This window comes from Falco rusticolus, chromosome 4 (assembly GCF_015220075.1).
Source record: "Falco rusticolus isolate bFalRus1 chromosome 4, bFalRus1.pri, whole genome shotgun sequence".
Lineage (NCBI taxonomy): Eukaryota > Metazoa > Chordata > Aves > Falconiformes > Falconidae > Falco > Falco rusticolus.
In genome coordinates this window covers 10,795,503-10,814,489 of record NC_051190.1, presented here as the reverse complement: position 1 = coordinate 10,814,489, position 18,987 = coordinate 10,795,503, and the positions used below count along the sequence as shown (strand labels likewise).

The 18,987-nt window shown below is 49.5% G+C and overlaps 1 long non-coding RNA gene across 1 annotated transcript; it reads left to right on the top strand.

The window, feature by feature from the left end:
• The first annotated feature begins 805 nt into the window (after positions 1–805).
• LOC119147591 lies at positions 806–8,998 on the top strand. The gene is made up of 3 exons (XR_005104088.1): positions 806–1,585; positions 5,824–6,014; positions 8,921–8,998. It is a non-coding gene; the product is annotated as an uncharacterized LOC119147591 (long non-coding RNA).
• The last annotated feature ends 9,989 nt before the right edge of the window (positions 8,999–18,987 follow it).

Sequence of the window (18,987 nt, the reverse complement as noted above, 5' to 3'; positions counted from 1 at the left end):
GCTCCAGGCGTGGCTAAATCGAGGTGCAGAGCAATGACCTGGCTGGTCCACACAGCGGGCAGGGGAGAGAATAAGTGGGAAGTGACAGAAAGGAGCTTGAGTTGTGACACAGGTCCTGCCTTCATCTCAGGCACAACTCAGCCCCCCTTGGCCCCTCACCATACCCATCCCAGGGATGTGGCACCAGGCCCTGCACCCACAGTGTTCAGCATGGCACACAGCAGCCTCTGTCCCGGCTCGATGCAGTGATGCTCTTACCAGAGCAAAGACCAGACTTTCAAAGCTCAGAAGACCCACTGCCGCCTTCTGGGAGTTTATAAAATTCATTCTAGTTCATACCTGTTGTTGTTTTAAAACCATTCCTTTCTGAGGAATGACTCAGCTCAAGAAAGAAAAAGTTGTTTTATTTTTTGGCTAACTAGGAGAATCCAGTGATATATAAGGGGATGGGAGATCTCCTTGACCTCCAAAGCTGGAAGAAGCCATTTCCACATTTATGGCACACCTATTTTATTAGGCTCGGGCACAGGCTATGCCTGCCTGCATCAGCCATCTCCCGGTTTTCCCCCCACGTTGTCTGTTGATGGCTCAGACCAAGACCTTTGCAATGCTTCAAGCCAGCTGAGCCTGGAAACGTCTGGACAAGCCAAGCAGCAGTTTCCAGTCACTCTGCCCCATCCCCTTCCCTTCTCTCCCTGTGGGGCTCCTCTCTGCTAAGCAATGCGGGACGGGGCTTTTTGGGGAAGCGAATGCAAGACCCTGGCTAACTTCTGTCCCGTATTTCAACTTCCAAGGCCCAACATCAAACATGTCACTGCAGCCTGAGCCCCCATGAGCCTGACGGAGGAGCAAAAAGAGAGGGCTGGAGGCAGCAGATCCTAATCTTTATTAAATAAGAACAAAGCTTATGCCGGCTAATGAGAGAAACAAACCGATGAAAGATCCAGCGAGCTCCTCAGAAGGACACAAAGAAATTCTCTCTGAACAAGAGCAGGCTAAAAATATTCCCGAATATTTATTTTGCTGGCAATGGCTTCACAGGCTCCAGATTCAATGCCGCCTCTTTGGGGATTGGTATGGCCATCAAAGTGATTTCAGAGGGTGCTCCGAACTCCGCATGACACCCGGAGCTGCAGCAGAAACAGCCTTGCAAGCCAAGACGCAAGAGCATGATCTGCCTCAGTGCTGTGAGAAGACAGCCAGTCCCTGTACACCTCTGTTTCTCTAAGAACAACAGGGTGGTTTACCATCAGTTTAGGCCCATCATCCTGTTTGGAGCCAATGTGTAAGAGCCAGAGATGCTGCAGGTGTTTTTCTCCAGTGTCAGTCCCTTTCTCGACATGGGTCCCTGTGCATGGGCTGCTGAGGCTGCCAGCACCAAGACCTGCACTGATGCTGTGCACCCTCTGCATCACGACATCAGACACATCAGGGACAACCCACAGGAAACTGGGAACACTGGTGGTCTTTTCCAGCTCGAGCCCACAATGTTCCCCCAGCGAATCTCCATAACCAGCTGGTCCTCACCAGCTCCAAGTCTCCTCTCTGCAGCAAGCCACAGCCCACGCAGCCATCATCAGTAAAGGTATGGACATCATTTTCAATCAAACCCAAAACCATGTGAAGTTGCCTAGATTGTGCACGTAGCGTAATGAACTCCAAAGCACAGACTGTGCCTGGGGAAACCGGTCAGGGTGGGGAGCATTTTGGGAGGCTGTGCTCAGCCTGGTGTGGGCTGTGGATGCCAGCAAGCAAGGAGCTTGCACCCACACAAGTGTTTGCAGAGATTCAGCCAACCCAGCTCTTTCGCTCCTCCTGCCCTTGCCACCTCACATAGGCCCCCACAACCTCTGTCCAGCCCATCATCTCCAGAGACGATGGGAGTGATGGCAACCACCATACTGGATCAGACCGCCTGGCTGGGGCAGGTGGGCAGCTTCCCAGGCTGCTCAGAAATTCAGCTTCGCAACTGCCCCCCGCTTTCCCATATAGGCTGAGCCCCAAACCTCAGCCTTGACTGCCACTGAACTTGGCTGAAAATGTCGCTTCCAAAGGCAAAAGCAATGCAGCAACGAGGTCTGCAGTTCCTCCTCCACCTCTGCCTTCGCTGACCATGAAACCTCAGCCTCTGCTCTTTTAATGTACTGTGGCTGAACTTGCTGCCAGCAGGTCAAAGGGAACATAATTTACTCGGGCTTTGATGCATTTGATACAGTTTGGGGTGAAAAGGGAGAGGGGGAGGACAGGAGACGGAGGGCATAAGCGGTGGCAAGGAAGGAAGAAGGTTGCCTGGCTGTATGGGAACTGGATTAGTATGAGGATGACAGAGCCATTTTCTAGCCAAGAGGGACTTAGCAATAACCAAGAGGGTTTTGACTGGAGCAGGGGCTCCACGTGCTCAGATCAGCGCGGTGGGTAGGAGGCAGCCTGAGCATTTGTCTGCAGGCCCCTTTTTATCTCTTTCTCCAGTTAGGAGATTTGGACGGGGAGGGGGAGGGGAGCGTTTGTATTCTGTATCGCCTGGAGAGTCCTTTTACTGCTCAGGCAGGACCACGGGACAGTTGTATTTCCCCTCCTCGCAGCCAGTTCTCATCGTGTTTGCTTGTCCTTACACACCCTCCTTGTCTTAGAGCCCTTTGCCAGCTGCTTCGTGAAGCCCCCCTGCCCATTTTCCTGCTGGAAGGATGTTGCAAGGCAGAGGGCAGGTAAATAAACCCACGTGGTACCATAGGTGGCTTTTTTGGAGAGAGAAATTGCAGGTACCAATTGCCCAGTCTACACTCAGAGCATGGAGAGCTCGGACACCGAGGCCAGGCTGCAACCAGGGGAGCGCAGCCCTTACATTGCTTCTGGCTGGGCTTTTTTGCAGCAAGATGGTCCAGATCATCTTGCCAGCTCTGTCTGCACTGGTGTTGTCCAAACCCCAAAATACTGTGCAAACATCCACCCTCTACCCTTCTCATTCCTCTAGCAACCACCATCAGCCTTGGAGAAGTCAGGGGCCATCACGTGCCTCTTGGTGTAAGTTTTTCTACAGGTACCAAAGCTGTACCTTGGCTATAGGCTTCAGGGCAGGACTGAATTAACAGCAGGAGCCAGCAGCTTTTGCAAAGAGCCCCTCCTGATGGCAACACTTTCGGGTCACACCACACACCTCACTGGGCTGTGAGCACTTGGGTCACAGTGATGCTTTCAAACACAGGTCGCTTCCCCCTTTTTTTGTAGGGGGTTTGAAACAGGAAAACGGCAACATCTCTTGTGAGAACCTAAATACTTTACTCTCCAGCTTTTGTCTTGGCTGGCTGGTGTTTACACAGGGGCAGAGAGGCCAGGAGGAAGCGAAGCGATGTGGCTGCTGTGGTTTCAGTTCTCACTCCACCTCACTACTGAGAAACTGGACCCATGGTTTGGTTTGTGGCTGGGGGGGAAGAGGAAAGGTCCTTGGATCCGATCCCTGCTGGGGAGGCTCTCCCAGCCCCGCAGAGGCACCAGCAACGCTGATGGGGGGCCTTGAAAAAGAGGAGAGAAAACCAGACCCTCAACAACACCCCGCTCCAGCAGCTCACGGTGCATTAATATTCACTGCAGACCGAGGGGTGTAAATTCACTGCTATCTCCTCAGAGTTTGCCGTTTATGCCGTTCATTTCAAATAGATGTCACTACTGCCTTATGAGCACTCCTCCGAGCCAGCCGGTTAAATGGACCTAGTGCATTATAGTAATGGAGTAACTGTATAAAAACAATGAAATCCAATCTCTTTAAACTGATTTGATGTCTGCCTGAACCACAACATTTCCTGCTAATGGCTTCCTTCATTTTGTAACCGTGATCTCCACCTGATCAGATTACAGCTGTTTTTAATTACAAAGCTAATAGAGTTTGTAGGCAGTGTCAGGCAGACGGCGCATGCCTGGGGTGGGCACAGGGTGGAGGGGAGCCGGCAGGGGCTCTGCGTGACTCTGCTAACACACTCAGCCCGTCAAGCTGACTGTCAAAACACTGGGAGTGGGGGACAGCTAGGAGGAACAGTGATATTTTTTGGCGTGGAGCCAGCACACCGATCTCCAGGCCAGTTTGTGCGACAGCAGACAGCCCTGGGTTGTGCTCCTGCTACATGCTCAGGATGCCTTGTCACCAGGCCAGGCAGCTGGTGATGCCCAGCAGATTTGTGGCATGTTTGGTCCTCCTGTGAGACAGGTGCTAGGGTCACAGGAAGGCATGAGAAGGGCAGAAACAGCTTTTCTTGATGATGGAGTGTAAAAAGACCAAGAGAAAGGAAAAAGAAAAGAAAAAAGACCAGAATAGGGATGCGTGGTGCCATTTGACTCTGCAACTGATGGGGCAGGAAAGAGCATTGTGGATAACTGACAGTGGAAAAAGCCCTTGAGATTGATGTCTTTCTTACGGAATAGTGCAGTCAGCTGCTGCAGGGTCTGCGTCTTCTGCCTCGCCTCGGCCCAGACAGCAAACCCCTGGGGACCACCTCCACAGCTCAGTCCCATTCCCAGTGGCCTCGTTTTTTCCAGCGGTTCATTTGTGTACTGATTGCTCCATCTCTCCAGGTTAGGGGCACAGATCAGCATAGCTGCAGGGGGAGAAGTGGTTCGAAAAAGCTGTTCCAAGCAGCGCTGGCCAGGAATGCCTGTATTCAGCAGAGCATGTGCATGGCAAGCCCCAGTTTGACACTCTGATGGTGGGGAAAAACCTATGGGTGTGTTACAGATTGGTGCTGGGTAGTCCATGCTGATGTTTAGGATTCAGTTGAGGCTGGGCTCAGTTGAAGTTGGCTGAAACATCTCAGCAAAGAAACAGCAGCATCTCCCTCTCATACCTCCCTGTCCTGCCATGTGAACTTCTTTTGTGGGTTGGTGGAGCTACTCTTGTCTACCAAAGCATAGCGCCAGGCAAGTGGGATGGCTTGGTGGCAAGCAACCCACTTACAGCAACTGAGGAAGGGTGGGAGCAGGCAAGAGGAGGACCCTGACTCAGCCAAGCCTCCATAGGGGTGTCCCCGGGCAGTGTGAGCCACGTCAGAGGTGCCCCACTCAATTCACACTGCTGCAGGAGATGCTCGTCCCTTGCTGTTGTAATGCCAGAGCTGCCCACGTCGGGTTACGCACCAGCCTTGTAAATGATTTAGGGTCCACATCAAGAGCGCATCAATTATGTACCCTGGGACTTAATTATTTAGCTTGACAGGAGTCTCTTCCCTTAGTTTCATTGTCTTCTCAGTCTCCCCTTTCACAACAGAGCCATGGATGCTCTGCTGGGAAGGGTACGTTGTCGTATGTCTCTGCTCCTTCCCAGTATTGCCCAAAGTCATCTATTTTCCCCTTCCTTTAGTGGATGAGGAAAACAAGCCCCACACATGACACTGGGTCAAAGTGAGGGTCTGGGCCTGTGCACCACAGCTGCTGTGCTCTGCCCTTGAGGTGTGTTAGGGACTGGACTCTGCCACTGGTCCTAATTGAGCAAATTTTGAAGAATCTGGGGATGCTGTAGGGGCTTTGGGTGTTGGGATGAATTTTTGTGATTTCCAAAGTCCTTTCTGATGCTCGGTCACCCATCAGCAGCCAGAGAAGAGGGTTCCTATAGCCCTTCCAGGTGCTCCCTGGCAGCACTGGGGGTGCTGCCTGCCTGCCACACCAAGAGCCATCAGCACATACTACCATTCCAGTCAGCACTTCCCTCCTCTCCTCCCCTCCCTCTTTTCTTCTCCTTCCACCTCTCCCTTTAACCGAACTTTTAAACCCCATGTCTGGTGCAGGTTTTTACAGTAACTGAAGCCTTTGAGAATTGTTACTGCTGTGCTGTTTTCACAGTGACATTACTACGCGCTGCAAAAATGACGAGTATCAAAAGTCGGTCATTGCTGCTGGGAGGCCACGGGTCACAGCAGCCACAGGAGAGCAGGAGATGAAGACGTGGCCACGCTCAAGGGGCACAGCTCAGGCAGGCGAGGCCCCAGATTTGACAGGATTTCCTCTCCGCATCATCTCTTCGTCGTGTCTTGGTATGTCTTTAAACATGTTTATTTTTCAACCCTTAAAAACTACCTTTTCCTAAAATAAATAAATGAAGCTAAGACCAGGAGCCTAGGATTTTAAAGCAACCCTACAATAACAAAGCAGTGTGTGCAGACCAGTTGTCATCAGCAACCCTACAATAACAAAATAATACACGCAACCCCATGCAAGGCTGAAACAACCACTATGGGCATGTGAGGAAGGAAATATATTTTCCAGCGTTGAGCTTAACAAGACTTTGTTCTGCAGTAAACTCGGGGGTCAGAATGGGGATGTAAGGACCAAAACACCTTGAGCAGCGTAACTTTAATGTCACGCAGCAGGCAGGGTCATCGGACATGCAGCAAACACCGCTTCATTGGCGTGGGGTTTAATAGTCTGGAAAAGGAAAAGAAAGCAAGGTTTTGCGATGAAACAGGAAGTTCCCTCGAATCCTGGAGCCTTTGAAGAATTGTCAAAGGAATGAGAAGTCTGTATGTTTGAAAAGGCTCTGGGTAGTGGAGCCAGAGGGGGCAGGGGGACACAGGGAGGGAGGCACCAAGCACAGGCCTTCTCCAGTCCCACACTCCACTCTTTGTTCCCCTTTTCTTTTTTTCTTAAATTATTTGATGCTTTTTCATTGCTTTATTTTTTTATTTTCTGACACACACACACGCACCCTCTGAGGTTAGCAGGAGTTTTCTCAGAGTTAGAGCAAAGCCACGATCCTACATCGGGCTGCTGCTGGCACGGCTTTGCCTGCACCTTGCTGCAGAGCGGTGAGTGGAAGTAGCTCTGTGATCCAGGCTCTGCTCATGCCTGACACACAAAACCATTTTTTTGAGGAAGTGTTTCTGGAGTTCGAAAAGGTCTTGGTTAGCTGTCTTTTTTTTTTTTTTTTTTTTTCCCTTTTTAAAATTTATTTCTGCCCCTTCTATTTTTTGGGCATGGCACATCTGTGTGGCTGTGGGAGCAGATGGGCAATGCCTCCCCTTCCCAGAGTGCCTGGGGTTGACCAAGAGACACCGAAGAAAATCCCTGTATGATTTCTGACACATTTTCTCAGTGTTTGAAATACAAATATGTGGAAAAATTGTAGTGTCGTGGCTTAGCTGTTAGTAGAGGGAATCTAGTTTCTGCAAAACTGATGCTGCTGCTGATGTTTCTGAGGGCTGAGTTTAAAGGCCTGTTGCATGCCCATAAAGAGGACTGGACACTAGACCTAAGAGAGGTTTTCAGCCAGCTGAAGGCATCATGAGGGTGCCCAGCACTGGAGGGATGCCTGCAGGCACTTCTTCACAGGGAATGGGTTTAATTTCCTTGCAAACCCAGGGTGAGGAGGACCAGCTTTTTCTTCCTACCCACCAAGGGAAACAGAATCTGCCTCTTCGCAGGCAAAAACTGCTGGTGATGAGTTACCTTCTCCACTTGCAGCATGTCCTTCCTGGCACCCAGAAAGAGCAAGACATGAGCAACAAGGTGAACGAGAGGGAGCACCCAGCTGCTCGGCAGAGAGGGCGAGCCTGGTGAAGGGAGCCTGGAGGGAAAGCCAAGAGACTGTCATGACACTGCACTTTCCTCTGTGCTAATTGTACACTTGGGACCAAATTTAGACTGGTGTAACTCTGCTGAAGTCACTAGGGATTAATTTGGCTTCTGGTGGCTCCATTGTTTTAGCTAAATGAGTCAGAAGAAGCAGCCTATTCTTATCTGCGCACAGTGGGGCGGTGACAGTAATGGCTTGGTGAGGCAGACCCCAAAAGCAGCATGACTAGGACCCAGGATCAGGGCTACCATGAGCCGAACGGGGCTGCAAGAGGAAATGTTTTGACATTTGGGTTATAGATGGAGGCAGGCTCGGCGTGGGCGCGCTAGTGGTGCTCACCGCTGCTGCAGGCGGAGGGGAAGGGGGCTGTCAGGTTCCCTGAATATTCGGTGGTGCCGTTTGGAGTTCCTCAATTCTTCAGCCACCGGAGAGGGAAGCTGTGGCTCTGGAAGGGGCACGTGGTGTCTAAGGGGACTTCACACTGCTTCCCGGCCCAGTGAGAAAAGGAGCCAAGGCTGGAAACATCCAAAAAGCACCGGCTGCATCCCTGGGCTGCTCGTGCATCTGTCAGCAGCCGGGTGCGGGGAAGGAGGGGTGGGACAGAGGATGGGCTTGCACAAGGTTGGAAGAGATGCCTGGGGCATAAGTTTTGCCTGCTGACACAAAGCAGCATGCCACTTTTAAGTGTGTTGTGCATTCCCTCAAACTTCTGGAAAAGTCAGGATGGTTGGGAAGTTTTGATTTTTCCAGCCCAGGTTAGGTGCAAGTTGCTTCCCAGCAGAAAGGTGGTTTTTGTGGGAGCTCTGTGCCTCAAGCAGCCAGCACCCAGCCTTGTGGCAGGCAGTTTTGGAGGGGAAATGGTGTGAGCAACGGAGACGAAACCATTGTCCTTCTTCCCATGCCTGCTGCTGCACCCAGTCTCCTCTTTTCATGCTGTACCCACTGGGCAGATAAGCACAAGACTTCAGACTCTGAGGCTTTCAAGTCTGCACCTTTCACCATGGGTAAACACGCTTTAAAGCAAGTACAAAGGCAGATCTTCTGAGGATGGAGATAACAATAGGTAGGAAGGGAGGGGAGAGCAGACCTGGAGCCTCCCTGCTCCCAGCGCTCCTGCACCTCCGTGGCTCAAATAGGCACATTCCCAGCATCCAGGGCCAGATAATAAGCAGAGCCACAGCAGCTATTCAGGAGGCTCTGACCCTGGCTAGGTAACTACATAATGAGCCTGTTTGAATTGCTCCCGTCCCTGCCAAAGGGGTGGGATCGGGGGATGCTTTTGTTTGCAATAATGAACCTGTAATTATGCTACATTTCTTGGTTTTAGCCACATTTTTTGTGTGCGTGTTGTTCTCTTTGTATTGACAGATTTATGGCCAGGATACTCCGCTGCACCACCAGCCGTACGGCACTGTGTGGAGACTGTCTGACTGTTGTCTCGGAAAGGTGTGGGAGGAGGGGGGCGGGGGGGGGGCTCTTTACACTACCCCAGCCCCTGAAGGGTTAAATAAATGCATTAAAATTAATACAAATGGCAGAGGTGCTGCCTTTCCAAAAGTCACTGGTTTCAGCAAGGCAAAACCAAATCTTTTGAGCTTCAGGTGAATAATAATAATAATAAAAAAAAAGTAGGAAACGATTAAACTGCATAAATAAATAAATAACACACCAGATTTCAGCTCCAAGGCGCTCAATGAAATTACACTTTGAAATGCAAGGATTAAGCAGGGTAGGTGACAAGGTAACTTTGTTAACAGGCTAATCTCTCGCCTTAACAGAGACAGGGGATTTACATGTGACTGCACAAAACTGCTTTATGGTCTTTTTTTCCAGCTGGAGATGGTAGGAAGGGGGCAGGATGAAATGGGACAGGGTTGGATGGTTTAGAGCCATTTGTAAGATGGGTTTAAACTGATTTTTTTATTATTATTATTATTTCAGGTTTGTTTGTGGTTTTCTTTAAGCAAGTCTGCATGGAAATGTGTCACCAATAATCAGCTGTTTCCAAACAGTTCAGGTAGGGGTTGATGAAGATGTCACAGGATGATGAATAATTGGGTAAAAGCATTTGTGGTGCTCTTTCTCCCTGAATGGTTTTATTTGTTTTCTTGTAAAAAGCCAACCAGCAGCATGGGCCAGTCAAAATGTTATGTCAGGACTTCTTTGCCCTGAGTCTATCCCTGAATTTCAGCACTTCTTAATCAAAGGCTGTGTGAAATCTAAATCCAGGTTACTATGGCTTTTTTTTTTTTTTGGGGGGGGGGGGGAGAAGAAAAAATAAAAATAAAAAAAACCTTTATGTCTTTACATTTCTATCTGTTACTAAAAGTGACCGTGATGGGCAGAGGAATCTGAAATGAGACCTGAATCTTTCCTGTGAGGTTTTGTACCATAGGGTGCCCACTTCACTGCACCCAGGGTTGAGCTACCCCTCCCTCCTCCAGCAGGCAGAGCGCTCCTGGCTTTGCAGTTTAACCTCTTGCCTGTCAGTGTGGATCTCCACCATGAACCAGAGGAGATGTGGGGGAGCAACCAGAAGTTCAAATTTTCTCCAGACTTCATTTCTGGATAAAAATGAGAATGAGAAAACCATCTCCTCCATAATGTTCATTTGAAATTCAACAGAAAACAGCAGGCAGAATATGTTCTCTGGTTTTAAATAGATCTGGTGAAAGTATTTATCATGTCATATTCATTGCAGCATTTCTAGGGTATTTGTGCTGGCTGCAGGCGGAGGGACTGATCCTGGAAGGAAACGCAGTGTCAAGTCCCTAGCCCATTTCCAGATTCATGTGGTGGACCATTTCTAGATGAGATTTCAGCTTTTTCAGGTGGGTGAGGATGATCTCCTCTATGAAGGCATGGGAATGGATGTCCTAGTGAGGGAGGCTCTGCCACTGGGTCAGGGAAAAGTTGCTTTTCGCTTTGCTTTGATGCCTGGGTAGCAGGAGAGACGATGGTTTCACACAGGAGGGTTGTGAACCTCAGTTGAGTACAACTGTTTAAAAGTTTTCAAACCATCAGCTCTAAGAGTCTCCCCTACTAATGCTGGAAAAACAGAAAAACGATGTGGTCAAGCATTGCCCCTCAGCCTCCAGACCTCAGGGTTATGTCCATTCCCGCATTTCAAGCTGCCTTTGCAGGAAGGCACATGTGAAGTGCTCACAAAAGGCACATGAAGGTTCAGCAGTGCATCTGCCCAAAACCACCGTGGCCAGCTTGGCCAGTGACATACCAGCAGGTCACGGAGCCAACGGCAGTACAGGCAGAGGTCAGAGCCGCAGTGGTGCGGCAGGAGGGGAGGTGGGGGTACGGGACAGGGCTGTCACAAGCACAGCAGGTAGCTGTTTCCCCTGGGGAGCCATCTGACTCTTCAAAGAAAATGCTCAACTTTGGGTTGAGTTGACTGAACCTGATAGAAGTGCTGGTCCAAGCTGCAGCCATGACGTGGCCGCTGGGGACCTGGAGCATTACTTGGAGACCCTTCTGCGCCTCAGCAGTGATAACCAGAGCACACCCTCCACACAGCGTATGGGTGACAATAAAACTTGTTGGCTTGCCGCTGCCCAAGGGCTCGAGCTTGTGCACAGGTCATGCAGGCTGCCATGTGCCAGGTCCTAGCAGGGCTCATCGGAGGTGGACTGCTGTCTGTGAGCACATCAAGCACTTTCCCATGCATGGATGGAACACAAAGCATGAATTACCCACTTTAAAAATCAGACATAAGCCCAACTCTGAAGTTTATCCACCATTTGGGCGCTAAAACATATTCAAACTGAGCATCAGACATTTATTCTGCACAGGAATCTGACCAATTGTTTCCCTTCTCTCTCTCCTCCTTATACCTTAAATCATTTTGACCTTTAATTGGCCCTAATTTGCCCACAGACGGCCCTGGGACCCTTCAACACATTTGCTTGTAATTGGGTCCCTTTGTTATTTTTCCAGAGAGCCACTGCTGGTTGTTTCTTTTTGAAAACATTGTGGCATGTCATTGAGAGCGGAGCCGCTTTTAAATTAGCCCTGCTGGGGGCCAGGAGAGCCCTGTGAAAAGCCCAGCAGAGAGAGACAGGGCTATCTAAATGCAATTATCATATCACTGCGAAAATGTGAAACCAGCCTGAGCTTAAGCAAACATCACACGCCCCTCGGCTGGAGGGTGGTAAATACTTTGCTGGGAGGCACGAGGTCGAATGCCAGCAGAAGAGGTTATCCTGCCATCACACATTCTGCCGGGCGAAGTGGCGAACGTCTCTCTGCCTCTTGCTCCCTACAGCTGGGAATGTAACTTGGAGATGTGTTTTCCTCAGAGGTTTTATTCAAATCCACCTTATTTCAGCATGGTGGTTTGCAAGCAATCGCTCTGGTACAGCTATAGGGCACTGCGCCGCGGAGCAGGAATAGGAAAGTCCAGACGAGGAGCAGCCATAGCAGTGAGCAACTGTATTAGCAGACAGCCGGCCCTGTGTGCGCTCTTAATCTGGCTGTGGCCACAGTTTGCCCCTAGCCCCACTCATAATGTCATCAAGATCTTAACAGTCCAAAGCTAAGTTAGAACAGCAAGGGATAATACCGCAGCTAGATAGCATCTGCGCTGCCTCCTGCGCTAATGGACAGTTGTTCTGTAACCGAGTCTCCCAGCTCAGTTAGCCCTGCAGCATGGAGACCTTGCTTTAATATTCGCTCTGTGCAGACCTTAAAATCAAGTTAAGTTACAGTGCTGTCAAGCATCTGACCACGGGTTGTTATGCTGATGGTCCTCTTGTCACCAGCTGAGATTGAAGCTGGTGCCCAAGCAGCTGGGAGCTGCAGCGTGTCCCGTAAGGTCATTTTAGTACCAGATCCCAAATAAGTTTACTTTCCATGGCTTAAAGCATTCATGCAGGCAGCACCCACAGAGTTCCGCTGCCTTGGAATAGGTTAGTGAACTACATGTCACATTGTACAGAAAATCAAGTCAGCCGTGGCTGGCAAAAGCTAAGGCTGGATTTCTGCCCTGCAGAGGGGAGTTTTGTATCAGCTCAGTCTGTCTGTGTGTGGCTCCAGCAAGGAAAAGACACTGCTGACACTAGTGGAGGTCAATGGCAACTGAGAAGGACTTGCTGCTCTGCAAAGGTAGTATGTATGATGACGCCTCCTCTCCCTCGAGGCTGTGCGCTGAGACAGGCATGGCAAGACAGTGATCGCAATGTGAAAGACACGTTTGGAAGGAGGGCAGAGTCCTGCCCTACCAGCATGGCTGTTAAATCCTAGCTGAAGCCAGTAGATGGGCCCTTAGAAACAGACAAACCTCGCAAGTCCCTCTGTTGCCCATGGATATTTCTTCATCTGAGGGACTGGAAGCTGTAGTTCCTAATGGTCAAGGCATCTAGTTAGAGTGGCAGCTGGAACTGGCTGAGTAAAGTGGGTCTTACTAGTTGGCAGCAAGACTCCTAGTTGCGTAAAGTTGCTACCATAATCTGGCAACATGGAACTGGCTCTGAGGTGCTGGGGGAAGAAGTCCATCAAAGTGTCCCCCTTGCCCTCACCACATCAGACCCTGCTCTCCCAGAGCCATGTGAAAGGGGCAGCACGCCTCTGCCCAAACCTCCACCAGCTGGGGCCGCTCACCCGGAACACAGAGCCCTGGAGGCTGCTGGCACAGAGCAGCTCCTGGGTGTGACCGGAGTGCAGATTTTGGCCAGGACATCACATGCAGACCTGCAACTGCAGCCAAGTCCTTTTCTAAGGTTAACATGGAGCCAGCAGGCCTGGGGGTGAGGTTTGGGGTCCACATGATGCACCAGGCATGGCTGGGTTCTCCTTTGGAGGACGGCCTGCGCGTGAGAAGCACAGCTCCACCAAAGCAGGGCTGAACACTCTGGAGTCTGCAAAACAAGGTGGGAAGCATTTTTGTAGTCGTCTTCAGAATCTGCCTCTCTCTTCTGACTTAACTGTACATTTTTCCCAGGGTTTTCTGATGTTTCTATGCAGCTTGTTTAGGATCCGAGGCATTTTACCTCTGTGGGTCAGAGCCCACATCTGACCAGAACCTCATCACCAGTCTTAGGTTAAGACTGAAGACCCTCAGAGTTCAGCAGTGGATCCCTGCAGTCCAGCTGTAAGGGAGGACAGCATGCACCCTGAAGAGTTTACAGCGTCAGGCTCAGTCCTGGCAGATGCTGGTCCATGTAAGTATGTTTAGACACACGATCCTTCCCCTTGAGCTCAGAGTGCCCAGGATTCTTGCATATGTAAATGTTCGCAAAGTCAGGGCTCTGTTTGTATTGCCTGCTTACTAATTTAAGTTTATATTTAAGCTTCTGATTTTTTTTTTAAATCCATCCATAATTTTAAGGAAAGGCTTTTTGCTGTGCTTTTTAAGCAGATGTCTGAAATATTCCTTGTGAGTTCAGTGTGTTGCTGCAGTAGATACAAAGTCTGGGTCCAGTAGTTTGCGACAGGGCCTCTCATTTTGCACAATGATGAAGGAGCATGAGAACTGTGCTGTACAAACCCTTGTTTGCCATTCCTGACAGTTTTTTGTCCCGGTTGCTGCTAGGATGTGCTTTCTCATGGTCAGACCATTATATAGGTCTGTGCTTGGTGCCGAGTCAGAAAGCTGGTCATCTGTCCTGCCTTTGAGCAAGACAAGTGCAACAGGGCATGCCTGCCTGCGCCAGCTCCTCTTACAAGCCCAAAGCCTCTCTGGGAGCTTGGAGAAAGCCAAAGCATCACCCTGGCACAGGGAGGAGATGTCCATATCATGGAAGCCCTTTGACAGCACCAGCTTGGTCAGACCCAGAGAAAAAATGCCTTGCTGGTAGGGGACAGTGGCATGGCAGTTTGCTCCTGCCATGCTCCAATTACAGTGTGTGGAGCAGCAGAGGGTACTGGTCTTCAGGACTGTCACTCCAGCACTAGCAAATTCCCCTTTCAATCATTCTTTTTTTATTATTATTAAAACAAAAAAGCCTGAATGGTCAAGCAGGAAGAAGTCATTTTTCCAAAGTACTTAGTGATGAATTTGGGAAAATTGGAGGGAGGCCAAGGAGCTACAACAGAGAGTACAAGCTGGGTGACTTTCCTGGGAGTGACCAGAGAAGCTTTCAAAGCCACCAACCCCCCCTTCCCCACCACTGCCACAGGAAAGCGAAAACCTTGGCGGGCAGAGGAGCTGCTGCCACCGCCACTGCCTCCTTTTCTTGCTGCCAGATAAAGAGGACAGGCTCTCCTTTTTCAGCCCATTCTGCTCACACAATGGGAGAGGGGGATCAGCGCCAAAATTACAAGTGTGAGCCCTTAATGCATCAGGTTGAACAATGGGCTTCGGAGGCGTCTGCCTTGTCGTGAGGAGCAGTACAGCTAGTTCTGACTACCCAGTGCCATGGAAAAAAACCTCATTGTCCTGGTGAAATACTCCCCAGAATGAAAACACCCTCCTCCTCCTTTCTTCAGCTTCCTAATGGGAAGCAAAATAACAAACCAGGCCCACAATTAAACAAACATGCCACTAACTGAGCAGAGCTCAAGTGTAACAGATGTTGTTGCAGTTGGACCAGGCTGGAGGCTGGGAGCAAACTGCGCTGGCTGGCTGCAATTCCTGGGACACTGTTGCTGCCATGGTTTCTTTGCCACACCAGGGCCTTCTCCCTCCACCAATCTTTCTTCCATTTTCTCCAGTGTTCCTTTTCCTTGCTCTTCTCCTCTTGGAACATCCCTTCTGCTCATCCTGCCCAGCCACCCCATTTTGTCCCAATATCTCATTCATCACTTCATCATTTTCATTTTTTAACACTCAAACCCACAGGTTTTATTTCAGAAAAGCTCAAGAGAAAGGTCAAAGCCACTTCAATGAACTTTTTAGACCATTTTAATATAGGAGAACATAACAATTATTTTTCTCCTTGTATTTTTTCTTGCTTACATCCAGTGCAGGGACCAGCTCTGTCCCCTCACTGGCACACAGTCTCCATGAGGGTGCTCAGTGCCACCTCCCAGTTCCTGCAGCCCCCCTGAGTTTGATGGTTGTGATGCTGGTAGCTGTGGGGCTGCAGCCGGGCACACGTGAGATTCCCATCTGAAAAGTGCTGTCCCCCCGTTGCTGTTCCTGAAAACCGCTGGTGCCTCTGCCACACAAGAAATTTGGTGTTGGAGAGGGAATGGAGATGGCTAAAGAAGGGCAAGCAAAAGGGAAGCTGTGTCCTTTCCACATTCAGCTGGAACACATCTTCTCTGGGGCTTCACAACCCTGGTGCAGTCCATAATGGGGGTCTTTTTACCTCTGAGGTTTAAAGTCCCTAGGTCCCCATATGGCACCAACTGATGCTTCTGACAGCCCATGCATCCCTGAGCTTTACTGGAACCTGTTTCTTCCAACTCCGTGTCAAAGGCACCAAAATAATTGGGCACATCCCAGAGCCAGAGGCTGGTTGGCCTTGCTCACTCCCCTGTAGAGCTGTGTCAGGGTCTTATGCTGCTGGAGGAACAAGAGGGACTCAAGAGTTCAAGCAACCCCCAGGGCTGGGCACAGTCTTCTCAGGCCTTTGGGTGAGTCCCTAGAGCAAAATCTCCCTGTCTCTTCTGGGAGCCATGGTCACCAACACCTCACTGAGGTGTTTTGAAGAGGAATACAGGGCTGTAGCATGGGCCATCTGTGCCCACACAGGTTTTTGACTTGTCTTTTGTTCTACTTGCTCTTGTAAGTACAAAGTCCTGTGCAGTGGGGTTTTGCCTTACCCCAGGCTGCCGTAGCGACTTCTGCAACTATTAATAGAATCTTGAAGATGCAAGAAAAGTTACTTCTCTTTCTCCTTCAAGCAGGGGAGCTGGAAGAAGTGGGAAGATCCCCGAAATCTTCCCTGAGCTGTCTCAGAAACAGGGGCTGGACCAGCCCAAAGGCCCCCAGAGCCACAGCTCACTGGCACAGTTTGGGACTGGAGCATCCCCCACCCGCCGTGACCAACAATGCTGTGGGGTGGAGCAGGTAAGCAGCTCAGAGTGAAGCCTTGTTTCGTTTACCCTGTTTGCTTGTTAGGTGAGATGGGCTGGATACCCTGAGGTACTGGCAGTATTAAGCCCACATCACCTCTCAATGCTCTGCTTTGGTAAGGAGCCAGCCAAATGCACAGTCACTGTGGACCAGGTCTGCTAGTTCACCACGCCAGGGGTCAGAGCAAGAGCAGCACAGCCACGGATAGCTCTGGCCAGAACTGGCTCTTCTGTGCTCCCAGATAGCTAGCACAGCACCGAGCGATACTTCTACTCATATGACAAAGTTGTGAACAAGCAACAGGGAGCCCTTAGCAAAAAGCTCCCCTGCTGTCAAAACCCCCTTCCAGTTCAAAATGAAAACCAAGTCCAGGTGAATGTCCAGGTATTCCAGACCAGGGTAGTGCTGAAGGTAAATCACAGCAAGCCAACCAACCACATACTGGTTTACTAATCGCCTGAGTTTTTGGGTTTTATACTTTTGAACTACTTACATTGAGGCAAAGCACCTCAGATGGAAAATTTGATCACAGTATTGGGTTTTACTTTACTTCCTTTTTCACAGTTGATACACACAGTGTGTGCACATATGTGACTGCACATTTGATAAATACAGCAGATTTACGAGGTCGGCTCCATTAGAACAGTTGATGACATGAGCTAAAATGACTAAGAATTACCATCCAGAAGTGGATGTAAAATTCTTAGACTTCAAGAAACTCAGGGGAAGTCCTGTCCTATAAAACACTGGTGCTTTGTTCAGAAAATGCATCTCTCTTTTCGCTGCCCTTCATTCTTCACCCCACCCCCTTCTTTCTCTCATTTTAAACTCAAATTTACCTCTCTTCAGTTCCCACTTTGTTGCCCACAGCATCTTTTATTTTCACAGCAGCTTGGCAATGCAGATTTTGAGACTAAGACCTAGGGGGACACACGTTATTATAGTAATGTATCTGGGCTGTGGCTGCAGAGCACCCACCACCACCACCACCCTCTCACTAGCTCTGGGGCTTCCTGGATCCTGCTCTGAGCCTGATCAGGATGCTGAGCAGCAAAAGGAAAGTCATTTTTGGTTGGGTTATTTTTATGCCAGCTCAACACGTGGAGGCAATTCTTTACCAGGTCAAGTGAGAAAAGGAATGGAAAAGAGAGAGACCATGTAGGACAGCAGTGCTCAGCAGACAGGTTGGCTAGGGATGCTGCAGAGCTGCTGGCTCCAGCCCTCTTTTTTATTTTTTACTACCGGTGTATTCTGTGTCTTGTATGGATGTTTGTCCCAGTTCTTGCTCAAGTCACTGACCTGAATATACTCTTTACCAGCAGCTCTCTACTTAGTCCCATCCCAGTGAAGAACTATGTGGCTTCTATATTTCAAAGCCTTTTTAATTTAGGTCTTCTGTATGCAGGACTATTTTGATAAAGCTGGGGAAGTGATGACACAAATAGTTGACAACACAAATAGTTTTGCTGGCAGGTCAGAAGAGGTGGCAACCTCTGGATGAGAGCCATGAAAAGCAGCTGTGAACAGACACCTCTGCACAGAGCTCAGCTGCAGCTGAAACAGGATGCACAACCTGGGGCTTCAGTCAATGTTTCATCAGGTCAAAGGAAGGGACAGGGTGAATCAGTCCAGAGCAAATGAAAACTATTCTGAATGCCTGCTCATAAAACCAAAGGGAACGTTTTTTCTGAGATCTGAAAAGATTTGTCTAATTCTCCACCATTCTGTTATTTCTGTTGTCGATCTAGTGCCTGGTTTCATTCCCATCCCAGACAAAAGCAGAAATGCTGGGATACCACAAGTAGTTGTTGGTCTCTGTAACTCTTCAGGCCAGGTAGAAGCAGAAGTAGTGGAAATTTCACATAAATTATCCACACGGTATTTAAAGGTGTGTCTGTACTGTCTTGAGTGTCTCAGCCTCTTCCAAAGCAGATAGTGTAAGGCACCAGCAATAGCAGCATTTCTGACTATGATTCACTCTGATTTGGCTGCAACATCTCAGATGCCTCAGATCCCAGGAGCTCTTGAGACGTATAACCTCTATGCATCGTTTCAGGTCCAACCAAACATTTATTGGAAAGAGCAGGTAAAGTGAAGGGGAAACACCCTATGTGACACAGAGCAAGGAGTGAAGGCAGGACTGAGCAAGACTAAAAGATGCTGCATGACAGCAATTCCCACCCATTGTAACAGCCCTCAGCAGAGCTGCTACAAACTGGAATAGTTTGTAACAGCCCTGAGGGACCAGGGCCAGAGCAAGGGAGATAGCAGCCAGCTTTGTACCCCCTCACAGGACTGAAGCTCAGCATGATTTGGAAAGAAAAGGATCTTTTTTTTTCACTCTGGGAAACCGGAATCTAAGGATGCCAGCTGATGAGGGCTGTTCTTACAGAAAATGCCAAATAGGAGTACCACATAACCCTGTGACTGCTCACACTTAATCCTGTGATCGCTTTCTTTTTTA